Here is a 14,108-nt window from a genome sequence, read left to right on the forward strand (position 1 = left end):
TGGTTATCATCATGCTCATGCTTTCTTGGACATTGTTTGGTATTGTAGCATATTGCTACCCACAAAGTTACTCTTTTGTTTTTTTTTTTTCCTTATAATTCAACAAGGTAGGATGATGAATTCAAAGCTCTAACTTCTAGTCAACCAGATATATCTTAACCAGTTGAACTATGTCCAACTAGTTGCCCACGACATTGTCTTTCACATTGTAGTTATGATTGTAAATAATTTAAGGACGTTATTTACCTTTTTACAAGTGAGTCTTTTGTAATTTTTATGTCTATGGTAGATAATACTATTTTGCATGGTTGCAAGTACAAGTAATTGTCTATTTCTCCCCTACCAACTGTTGTAGCCTTCCATTGACCTTGCTTGTAACTTTACCTACGACTACACTTTATAATTTTTGTTAGAATTAAAATTCAAACAATTAGGTAAATATTCAAAACACCAACCAATAAAATGGTTACTACTATATTAATTAATTGAATAATGTTTAAATAAAAAAATGTGATTAATTTAAAAAAAATCAATATGTTACATAATTAACATTTGATTGAGCTAAGAAGTTGTCAGATGTTGAGAAAGAGATTATGATTTTTAAAAAAATAATTGTGACTAAAATGAATCGTCAATGCTCGTTATTATGCACATTGTTGATGACAAAATACGGACAGGAAAAATGCGTCAGACATTCATGTGATAACGGTGAATTTGTAATTCAAGAAGGACGTTGTTGGGATTTATGCCCTAAAACCTTGTAGTTAATTAGTTATATAACATAATAGTTTATTGTTTTAAATATGAAATAATGAGTTATCCATTACAGTAAAAATCCAATGTTATTTCAGGAGACTTGAAGAGTACATAGTGGACATGTAGATTTATCATGTTGAAGTAATAACCTAAAGCTAGTTAGTCTTTCACGACTGTTTGTACACTAGTTGGGTCAAAATTACCGTTTTATCCTTAGATTACTTCTTTGTCCTTAAGTATCAGTGCTCCTCTAATGAACAACCTGTTCATGGTACAACCATTAAACAGAAACCCTCTCGGGTTAATGAGAGGGTAGAACCCTTTGTTCAAGTTCCGGATACACCATTTAAGGGAATACTCATCTACTTACTCTATAGTTGGGAATGAGTGAAATCCATCTTGTATTATTATGTTCCGAGCTCCCCACTCAGTCTTGTCCCCAAAATCGTAAGCATATTAAGTTAGCAAACTAGCCACTCTCACCCATACAAATCCCTCGTGAACAAGAATACATAATAGACTCAGGATTAAGCCTAAGTTACCTAGGTCATCCTATTGAAATAAAAACCTAACTAGTCAACGGAGTTACATCTAATGGTTACTATTTTGTGGTCTGATCTTATGCAAACTCATTGCATAGGATACCTTCACTCACATGTCGCCTAAACGAATGCGATGGATCATTATGTTTGTATCAAATACAAAGTGGGTTGTATCCATAGTGTCACCAGGATAAGGTACGCAACCTTATCCCTATACTATAAACCCTTTAGGCCATATCTTGAATATTCATCCTTGTATATCAACACATACAGTTCAAGACTCATAAGATAGCTTAGGATGTTAGTTTATTGGATTTAGGGTTATTAAGACAAAAACGAATTCAAAACAATCAACAACACTTATTGAAAAAATATTGATAACCCTTTATTGATGACAGTTAATTATTTACATTTTCTATCTACGAGTTTTAGGGTATAAAACCCAACAATATGGCCCTCTGGGCAAGTTTAAATGTGATAGAATATATTAGCATGCAACGAAAGCAAACAGAATCAATAAGCACACTAATTACATTTAATTTGAGTTCTAAAAGCATGCTTAAACAGAAATTTAAGAAGATGGTTTCTTAACAACATACCTTTGATGAATTCTCTCAACTTCAAGTTGCTCTTCACGTGATTCCAGCTCCAATTCAGCAGTGGACCACCAAGAGATCTTCTCTACTATTCTCAACTTTGAATTTGAGTGATGGAACTCCAATTAAAGTGAATTTGTAAAGGATGTTTGTGTGAGTTTTTGGTTAAGACGAATTTCTACAGCATCTTCTAAAGAACTCAGAAATTCACCTCTTCAATCTCCAATATCAGAGCTTTTATACACAAAGTGCATGCAAGCATTCAAATTCAGCTCAATGCTAATAGCAACTTCATGAAGAAGTGGGATTTGTGTGTAAATTTGGGAGAAACACTTCCTACTTGGTGTAAATGTGGGGAAAACCCACTCAAACCAAGATTTCAATTTCAAATTTTAATCAATTCCAAAATTAACTAAAATGTGTTTTAATCAAATCATAATTAATTAAATCTAAAATACCAAAATTCAATTTCTTAAATTGAATTGAAATTGAAAATTAATTTGCTTTTTAATTAGTTAAACATATTTAATTAAATAAATAATTTAATATCAGATATTAAATTAATCACACACCCAATTTAAAACATGAATCTTATTCATGTAATTAATATTTAAATCGATATTTAAATATTATAAACTCTCCAATTTCGTTTAATTTCAATAAATTAAATGTTTAATTATATCAAATATAATTATACAAACCCTAATTTGAATTTGAACTTATTCAAAATCAAACCCTAATTTCAATTTGAACATTTTCAAACTAAAATTCTAATTGACAATTCAAATTGATATCATTCCAAATTCACTCAATTTATTAATTCAAGGTGTTCATGTTTTACGAGTTAGTAGAGGGATCTTATGGACCTACAGATTATGAGCTCCAACAATTTAAGATTAATTGGCTAAAACTCTTTAGACCAAATTTATCAATATTCGTTAACTATCAAGTCACACCACTATAGCTTGATAGTTGCACTTTTCTCACTGTAGGTATATTTGTGTCCACTTGATTTAACCATAATCAATAAGTCGACCCTTCACAGGTCGTAATAACGGTTGGATCAATATGCTGCTTTACCCCCGATATTACGTCTTGCTCCTTAAGTTCCACTGACCCTTTAATGAATAATTGGTTTGTGATCCAATCACTAAACCAGATCCCTCTCGGGCCAATGAGAGGGCGGGGCCCCTTGTTCAAGACTTGGGTTCAGCACTTAAGAAAACAACCTTTCTACTATCCCTAAAATGGGTAGGCGTGAATTCTTTATTGCACCCTATGTCCCCAGCTATCTACCTGGTCTTACCCCTGAAATGGGAGGCATATTCAGTCGACGCTGTTGAGCCAACCCTCACTTATGCAAATCTAAACTCCCTACTACTGATGCATATGAAATTCTTTTCATAACCTTAACATCTTGAGGTGTCTTAGGACTTTGTTCCTTAGGCAGATGAATTCCATGCTATTTTAAACATCTCCATGTTCTTAATTTAGATGATCGTTCTTAACCAATCTCTCAATCCTATTGAGATTTATGTGACCAAGTCTCAAGTGCAAAAGATAGGCATTTGGAGAAACTTTCCTTTTCTTATTTTGAATCCTAGCTATTTTAAACATCTCTATGTTCAAAAAGGCTTTTACTTCCATTATTTTTAACAAGTATAAGTTATTTTCCAATTTTGTGGAAATTTTTTTGATATACTTCGAAGTAATGAACACTTCATCATTATCGAAAGAAACTTTATAAGTTTGTTCTAGCAATCAAGAGATAAATATTTGATTCCTTTTCATAGAAGGAATGTAATAAACATTTTTCAGTAAAATGTATTTATCTCCTATAAATAACATCATATCTCCTACTGCTTTAGCTGAAATGACCTCCCCGATCTCTACCTTAAAGATTACTTCGCCTTCTATAAACTATCTCCAGGAACTTGTTTCCGGAGAGAAAGTACAGATATGATTAGCGACACCTGAATCTATTATCCAGGTTTTATTGTTTTCCACTAAGCATGTTTCGATGACAAGTAAATCATATTTATTTTGTCATTTGAATTTTGCATTTTCATCTATATAGTTTAAAACTTTAGATGAGTTGGGAGATAGAGGACATTCATCTGTTAAAACTCTTTTTGAACCATCAATTGCTAGTAATTTGTATGTTGAATTGATTTTACCGTTAACTAATACGGAAGCGAGTATTTTAGAAGAATTCGACATGCTGAAAATTTAAACAAATTCTAATTAGTTAAACTGCACCTAAATCCAAAATCAAGTTTTAGCAAAAAGTAATAATGTACCCATAACCATTATTTATTTGCAACGATACTATAATGAGTCAGAATAAGTGCTACCGAGCCTTCACTAAATCAAGACAATCTTGACTAAACACTATCTCCATAATAACTCTTATTCCTATAATTGTTTAGTTACTGCTTTCGGTAAAAAATTACTAACTCTTTAGTAATTCTAAGTGTAATCCTCTGTTTTCAGACCTTAGAAGTCGACCTAATGATGCTCCCAAATTAGAAAGTCAAAGTTGAAAACGACTTAAGAAATCCTATCCATTTCTGGAGTTTGAGTTGTTCCGAATCCTATGTTGAAACCCTTCGAGGGGATAGCCATCGTTAAACAACTAGTGAGGCCGACTTAAAGATGACAAGCAGGCGCAACATAAGAATCTCACGATCCAAACCAACAGAAGAAACTGCAGGATATGTTGACATATATCCTTCACCCACTTACTATGAACTTTCACTTTGATCTTGACCTCATAACGAACATTTTCCGAATGGAGGTCACTCCCAGGGTGACACGAAGTGCTGCATGGATCTGACGGTGGGAATTTTCTAGGGACGTGAGAAATGAAATCAATATATTGTATATTTGATTTTCTATTGAATAGCTTCCCATCATTTACCTTGATCTTAATTCACGCAAACTTTTTCTGAATAGAAGTCACTCCCAGGGTGACACGAAGTGCTGCATGAACCTCATGGTGTGAACATCTTGAGATGTGAAAATTAAAATCAAAACGTCACATTTAATTTTATGGTGAACAACTTCCCATATTCATCAAAATCTCGATTCATGTAAACATTTTCCGAATGGAGGTCACTCCTAGGGTGACACGAAAGGAAACATGAATTTCGATCGAACTCTTAGGGACGTGAGAGCTAAAAATAATTATATCATATATGTTTATTAATCTCCCACTGAAGCTTTATAACATATCATATACGTTATTTATTTTTACTGAAATGTTCTAATAACATATCATATATTGTTATTAAACTCCCAGTGAAGTGTTCTAATGTTTAACTGGGTATACATTTTCTTAGGCTTGTTCTAGCTAATGAAACAACCTAAGTCTAGGTGTTTATCTAAGTATAACGTTTATATTTGGATTTAATCTACGATGTCTAGGTGATAAACCAGTTTTAAAACCTCACACCGCTTACATATAGCTCATAAAACAGGTTAACAACGCTCAATTATTCGACCATAATCCTCAGGTAGGAGGTGTTCTGTAGATCGTTAACTTAAATACCCCAGCCTTAAACAGGATTATATACCGGTTGAGTTTGTAACCCTAGTTTTACAAGTTTAACGACCTATAACTATTAAAACAAGTTGTCAACCTACATGAGCATGCAACAATTCTTTGTTATGGATTTTAAATGTCTAACCCAATTTTATAACAACTTACAAAATTTTAGACATGCTAAACATCCACAACATACATCAAAGGCATTCAATGTTTAATATAACATTTATATTAAATAAAAGAAACCTTAAACATGCACACATTATAACATTTTATAACTACTTTAAATACATGTAACATGCTTCCTATGGTGGTTAAATCTACATAACATACTTTATGCACATACAAGATTTATTTAATTATAACATACATCACATGTATAACACATACTGATATAGCTTTAGTTTTGGTATTTTCAAGCAAACAAAGGCCTAAATACACAAAAATAAGCAAGAATTGGCTCCAAAACGCTTCTGGACCACTCGAATCGCCTCAAACCAGACCCGAACAGCATGAATGGACCTGAACCGCCTGAACCGAACCAGCCAAAAACCTTTTGAGGTCGAACCAGACAGAACAAGAAGAAAACCTGTCAAATCGACCAAACTCGCTTGTCCTCGATCGTCAAACTGGTTCAAACACGCTACTCGACGCTCAATGGTTAAAACTCGATGCTCGATTGAAATCTCGCTCAACAATATGAGTAGCATTGCAATGCTCAAGGGTAGTGTTGCAACGCTGCCTGGACAGTAGCTCAGCTTCAAAAAACTGCAGCTCGACCTTCTTTACTTCTTTCTTTAATTACAACTTAAGTTCAACTCTAATGACTCCAAATAAATTACATACTTTTGAGCACACATATAAGCTCATCAATCAAGAGTTAATTACAAATTTAACAAAGGAATCAAAGAGAATTTAAATGCCAAATCTCAGAAAACCATATCAGTGCACCATTTTCATATAATTCATGAAAAAACACCCACCAAGCCAAAATTAAAGCAAATTGAATGCTTAGATGATGCTCTGATACCAATTGTTAGAGTTAGAAAACACACAATGGAAGTAAAACAGATCGTTAAGCATTCTAATTCATTAATTTTGATTTTAAATTAAGCATGCTCATAAACTAATAAGAGGGTTTCATGACATACCTTTGAAGAACTTCTTGAAACTCGAATTCCAGCTACAAATCTTTTCCAAACCTGCTTGTAAACCACCTCAAGGCCTTCTCTAGGTGCCTTAGATTGAGTTATGAGACTCAAAATAAGCTTGGATTAAAGGAATTTGGAGATGAGGTTACTGCATCACCATGCCTGAAGACCTTCTTCAACCTCAAGTTTTTCAGCAAAAACCTTTAGTTGCATCCTCGATTCTCAGCCCAATCTTCTCCATTTATTGCATGACTATCATGCAAAGAGGATTGTTGCATGAATTGCAGCTTATGCTTGAAAGATTGACTCAAGTTTATGGTGGAATCTGTGTGAGCTACTTGGTTTGAAAGTGGAGAAATCCCACTTTTGGGATTTTTCATTTTCCATCTATTTTATTTTTCAATTGATTTCTAAAACCAATTTTTCAAAAAAGAAATCTTTATTAATTTTAAAAAATTAATTCATTAATTAATTTTCTTATAAAATTAATAATAAATAATTAATTAAATAATTTAATTAATTCTAATTAATTCAATATCAAATATTAAATTAATTTAACACTAATTCCACCATCATGAATCCCTATTCATGAATTTAATATTTAAATCATATTTAAATATTAATTGATTCTCTAATTTCATTTAATTCCAAAATTAAACGCGTAATTATATCATATATAATTACTAATTCCCTTAATTCTAATTCGAACGTTTCAAATTAACTTATCACGCAACTCTAAGACTAATCCATTTGTGAGCTTGTATGGAGACCTCGTGGGCCTATAGATCATGGGCTCCAACAATCCGAGATTAATTGACTAAACTCTTTACACCGTATTAACCCTCATTCATTAACCACTGAGTCAGTCCACTAAAGCCCAGAGTTGCACTCCCCTCACTGTAAATATATTATGTCCACTCAATATAACCATGATTAGTAAGTTAACCCTTCAAAGGTTGTTCGTAATAACGGCGTCAAATGGTTATTTTACCCCCGAGATTACCTCTTGTTCCTTAAGTCCCACTGATCCTCTAATGAACAATTGGTTTGTGATCCGATCAACAAACCGAGTTCCTCTCAGGCCAATGAGAGGGTGGGGCCCCTTGTTCAAGACCCAGAGTCAGCACTTAAGGGAACAACTTCTCTACTATCCCTGAAAGCGGGTAGGAGTGAATTCCATCTTGCACCCTATGTCCTCAGCTATCTACCCAATCTTACCCCTGAAATGGAGGTTTATTAAGCTGACGTTGTTGAGCCAACCCTCACCTATGAAAATCTAAGGATAATCCTAAATAAACAAGAGTTCATAGTTAGCTCAAGATTAAGTTCAAGTTACCTGAGTCATCGCTTTGAAATAGTCAGTCTTAAATAGTAAACAACGTTATAAAGTAAGAGTAACTTATTTCGTGGTCCGATCTTGTACAAACTCATTGCACAGGACGCCTCTACTTCTCATGTCATGACATGTACGAATTAGGATCACTTCATCTGTAGCACTTTACAATTCTTTGTAACAACTATAAAGTGGACCACATCCAATAGTGTTACCAGAATAAGGCACCCAACCTTATTCATATACTATAGACCATTTTGACTATTTACTTGAACTTGATCCACTTTTATGTTTCTACATAAAGTTCAAGTATTCATGTAATAGTCATGGATCTTTTAGTTTATTGGATTTATTTCTAAAATGAAATAAGCAATTCATATATTCAACAACAACTTATTGAATTTTCAGAATACGTTTAATTTTTTACAAACCTACGAGTTTTAGGACATAAAACCCAACAAGGTTTATTTCGGCTAATTAAACAACTCTAAGTCTATGTGGTTTAACCAAGTATAACATTTATAAAAGGATTTTAACCTAAGATATCTTAAGTGATAAACCATTTTATTACCTTACATCGCTCATGTATTTGCTCGTAAAACTGGTTAACAATGCTTAATTATTCGACCATAATCTCCAGGTAGGAGGTGTTTCGTAGACCATCAACTTAAGTAACTCCAACCTTAGATAGGATTATATACTGGTTGAGTTTGTAACTACATTTTACAAGATGTCGACCTATTTTAACTATTAAAATAGGTGATTAACCTACGTGAGCATGCAACTTATCTTTATTATGGATCTTAAACGTCTAACCCAATTTTATAACACCTTACAAAATTTTAAACATACTAATCATCCACAACATACATCAAAGACATTCAATATTTAATATAACATTTATATTAAAACATTTGAACCCTATACATGCATACTATATATTATAACATTTTATAACATACTTTCAATGCATGTAACATGCTTCTTATGGTGGGATTTTAAATCTACATGGCATTCTTTATGCACATACAAGATTTATTTAATTATAACATACATCCCATGCATAAATAATTAAACATAAACTAATATGGTTTTAGTTTTATTTAATTATAACATACATCCCATGCATAAATAATTAAACATAAACTAGTATGGTTTTAGTTTTGGCATTATCAAGCACACAAAAAACCTAATTATTACAAAATTCAGCAAAAACCGGCTCCAAAATGCTTCTAGATTGATCGAACCACCTTGAACCGGACCCGTACAACTCGAACCGGACCTCCAATGCTAAAAAATGGGCAGACCCGTGCAAAAACCATCGAGTACCATCAAGCATTGAGTATGCCATCAAGCATTGAGTATTTCACAAAATACCATCAAGTTGCATCAAGTACCATTGAGTATGACATCATGCATCAAGTATTTCACAAAATACCATCGAGTTGCATCGAGTACTATCGAGTATGGCATCATGCATAGAGTATTTCTCAAAATACCATCAAGTTGCATCGAGTACCATCAAGTATGGCATCATGCATCGAGTATTTCACAAAATATCATCGAGTTGCATCGAGTACCATCGAGTATGGCATCATGTATCAAGTATTTCATGAAATATCATCGAGTAAATGTATCAAGTACCATTGAGTATAGCATCATGCATCGAGTATTTCATGAAATTCCATCAAGAATGCCATCAAGTATTCCATCGAGTATCCAGTTTGTGGTAGTGATTTGAATTTCCAATTCCTACTGTTCGACCTTTATCACTTCTTTCTTCAATTACATCCTAATTACAACTCTCATGACTCCTAATAAATTACAGACACTTAAAAACATATTAAGGCCCATGAAACAAGAGCCAATTACAAAAGTTACAATATAATTGAAGAGAAAACAATGCCAAAACTCAGAAAAACCATATTAATTCATCATTTTCATACAATTTATGAAAAACACCCACCAAACTCAAATTAACGCTAATTGAGTGCTTAAATCACGCTCTGATACCAATTGATAGAATATACTAACATGCAATGGAAGCAAACAGAATCAACGAGCACTCAAATTACATTTAATTTGAGTTCTGAAAGCATGTTTAAACAGAAATTTAAGAAGAGGGTTTCTTAACAACATACATTTGATGAATTCTCCCAACTTCAAGCTGCTCTTCACGTGATTCCAGCTCCAATAGTGAACCATCAAGAGATCTTATCTACTATTCTCAATCTTGAATTTGAGTGGTAGAACTCCAATTAGAGTGAATTTGTGAAGGATGTTTGTGTGGGATTTTGGTCAAGACGAATTTCTGCAACATTCTTCTAAAGAACTCAAAAATTCACCTCTTCAGTCTCCAATATCAGAGCTTTTATATATAAAGTGCATGCAATCATTCAAACTCAGCTCAATGCCAGTAGCAACTTCATGAAGAAGTGGGATTTGTATGTAAATTTGGGAGGAACACCTCCTACTTGATGTAAATGTGGGAAAAACTCACTCAAACCAAGATTTCAATTTCAAATTTTAATCCATTCCAAAATTAAATAAAATGTGATTTAATCAATTTATAATTAATTAAATCTAAAATACCAAAATTCAATTTCTTAAATTAAATTGAAATTGAAAATTAATTTGATTTTTAATTAATTAAAAATATTTAAGTAAATAAATAATTTAATATCAAATATTAAATTAATCATACATCCAATTTAAAACATCAATCCTATTCATGTAATTAATACTTAAATCAATATTTAAATATTATAAACTCTCCAATTTCGTTTAATTTCAATAAACTAAACGTTTAATTATATCAAATATAATTATACAAACCCTAATTTGAATTTGAACTTATTCAAAATCAAATCCTAATTTCATTTTGAACATTTTCAAATTGAAATTCAATTTGAACAATTCAAATTGATATCATTCTAAATTCATTCAATTTATTAATTCAAGGTATTCATCTTTTACGAGCTAATAGAGGGACCTTATGGACCTACAGATCATGAGCTCTAACGATTTAATATTAATTGGCTAAAACTCTTTAGACCAAATTTATCAATATTCGTTAACTATCAAATCACACTACTATAACTCGATAGTTGCACTCTCCTCACTGTAGAGATATTTGTGTTCACTTGATTTAACCATAATAAGAAAGTCGACCCTTCATAGGTTGTTCGTAATAACGGTTGGGTCAATATGTTGTTTTACCCCTGATACTACGTCTTGCTCCTTAAGTTCCACTGATCATCTAATGAACAATTGGTTTGTGATCCAATAACTAAACCAAATCATTCTCGGGCCAATGAGAGAGTGGGCCCCTTGTTTAAGACCTTTCTTCTATCCCTAAAACGGGTAGGCATGAATTTCTTATTGCACCTTATGTCCCTAGCTATCTACCTGGCCTTACCCCTGAAATGGGAGGCATATTGAGCTGGCGCTGTTGAGCCAACCCTCACCTATGCAAATCTAATGATAATTTTGAATAAACAAGAGTTCATAGTTAGCTCAGGATTAAGATCACCTAGGTCTTCTAAACAAAATAGTCAGTCTTTAAACGGTAAACAACGTTAGAAAGTAAGAGTGACTTATTTCGTGGTCCGATCTTATGCAAACTCATTGCATAGAATGCCCCGCTCCTCATGTCAATACATAAACGAATCAAGATCACTTCGTTTGTAGCATTCTTACAACAACTTGTAACAACTACAAAGTGGGCTGCATCCGATAGTGTTACTAGAATAAGGTACCCAACCTTTTTTGTATACTATAGATCATTTTGATTATTTACTTGAACCTGATCTACTTTTATGTCTCCACATAAAGTTCAAGTATTCATATAATAGCTATGGATCTTAGTTTATTGGATTTAGACTTTATAAGTGCAATTTATAGATTCAATAACAACTTTATTGAAGAAATGTTGAATAACATCTTTATAGATAATAGAATATGTTTAACTTTACAAACTGCGAGTTTTAGGACACACAACCTAACAGAATGACAAGTATATATACTTGACCCTTGATCTTTTTCTGTGGTACTTTTGATTTAAATAACCACCAGTAACATTATAAGATAATTTGTAGCTGAATTTAACTAAAATGATGTGATAAGTTGCATAAAATAGTAATTAAGCTGGAGAGTTTCTAAGCATATGATTTTTATGGCATATTGCTAGGTGAGTGAAAAGAGTAACTTTCTTTGTACATTATTTATGAGGACTCTCATGCCTTTTCCATGATATAGTTTCATTAGTTCATTTTTTTAACAGTTGTTGCAGCATTGATGTAGGTCAGCATTCTTCTAACAATCTTAAAGATGTAAAGTTTGTTTGTCATGTTTACTTCTAAAGTTCAACTTTGTACCTAGTAATTCACTTGGTTGTCAACGGTAAGTTACTCATTTTTGGTTGCTCAATGTTTTGTTCCATATAAATTGAAATACTATTTACATTTTTCTTTTATTAATGATGTCAATGTTCTAAAGAAATAATAAGTATCCTAGCTAGATAACTAGTCCTTGTAAAATAGTGATTTTTGCTCGACTTCAATGGCTTTTGTCTTAGCAATATCTAAAAGAGGTATATAGTAGTGTTTTTTTTTTTTTTTTGCTTCTAAGCAAGACAACCTGACTGTTTATTCTTGGGTTTATGTTCGATAATTTAGTAGTGTTATGTCCAATAAGTTACTTGGGTTTAAAGACCGAACATGTAAGCTAAATTGAATATCGTAATTACTTCTTGTCACTTGATTGTCGAACTATTGTTTGTATGGAGAAAGAGTACATCTAGAATGTTTTCAATTTTCATGTGGTGATCAGTTTTTTTATTTTGTGTTAATATCAGGGGCTAGATTTGAATTTAGTTTGATTTAAGACTGTGCCTCTTTTTTCTTTTCTTTTTTTCATCAACATACTTAGAGATGAAGCTTTCCGACTTGTTTTTTTCTTCTTTTGTTAATATCTAAGATCTCGTTTGGTAATCATTTGATTTTTTGTTTTTGTTTTTGAAAATCAAGTATGTTTCATCCACATTTCTTACAACGATTTGTAAGTGTTACAAATGTTGTAAGTGTTATAAACGACATGATCCAAATCGATTATGTGGAGACATGTGAGTACGGTATCCTATACAATGAGTTTGTATAAGACCGGATCACAAAATCATTAATCTCTCTTTGTAACGGCATTGACCGAAGAGATTAATATTTCATAGAATAGCTATGTGTAACTCGATCTCAATCCTGAGTGAGTTATGAATTTCTACTTGTGAAGGCTTGTCCTTTGATTTATACGGGTGAGAATGGTTTGAGTTGCCAACTCATTAGACCTACCATTTTGGGGATGAGATCGAATGGGGAATTGGGAATATAACTAAACAATATAAAATTCACTCCTTCTCATCTTTAAGGTAAGTAGACAAGTAGTTTCCTTAAGTGGTGATTTTGAGTCTTGAACAAAGGGTATCTGCCCTCTCTTTGGCCCGAGAGGGGCTTGGTTTATGGTAGGATCATAAAAAGATTGTTCATTAAAGAGATGGATGGTACTTAAGGATCATAAAAAGATTGTTCATTAAAGAGATGGATGGTACTTAAGAAGCAAGAGGTAATTACAAGAGTGAAAAGGTAATTTGACCCAACTGTAATTACAAACAACTCGTGAAGAATCGATTTACATATAATGTCTAAATCATGTATGCAATATGTTCTACAATGCTAAGAGTAAACTATGGGTCTTTAGTGGAGTGACCCATAGTCAATAAATGTTGGTTAATTTAATTAAATAGTTGAATTATTTAACCTAGGACCATTGGAGCTTATAATCAGTAAGTCCAATAGGTCTCTCTGCTAGCTCACAACGGGTAAATAAAGACCAATAATTTTGAAAGAATTTGAATTGTTCAAATTAATTAAGAGAATAATATTAATTATATATGAATTTGAATTATTCATATTATTTATTATTTGAATCTTATTCAAATACAATAAATCTTCTTTTATTATATAGTTTATAAAGAATAATATTAATTCTATTTATAAGAATTTCTCTAATTGTATATGTACAATTAATATAATATATATAGATATATTATAATATAAAATTTATTTTGAATAAGATTCAAAATTAAACTATATAATAAAAAGAGATTTATTGTATTTGAATAAGATTTAAATA

The sequence above is a fragment of the Benincasa hispida genome, chromosome 9, assembly GCF_027475165.1.
Source record: "Benincasa hispida cultivar pf3 chromosome 9, pf3_genome.v1.1, whole genome shotgun sequence".
Classification (NCBI taxonomy): Eukaryota; Viridiplantae; Streptophyta; class Magnoliopsida; order Cucurbitales; family Cucurbitaceae; genus Benincasa; species Benincasa hispida.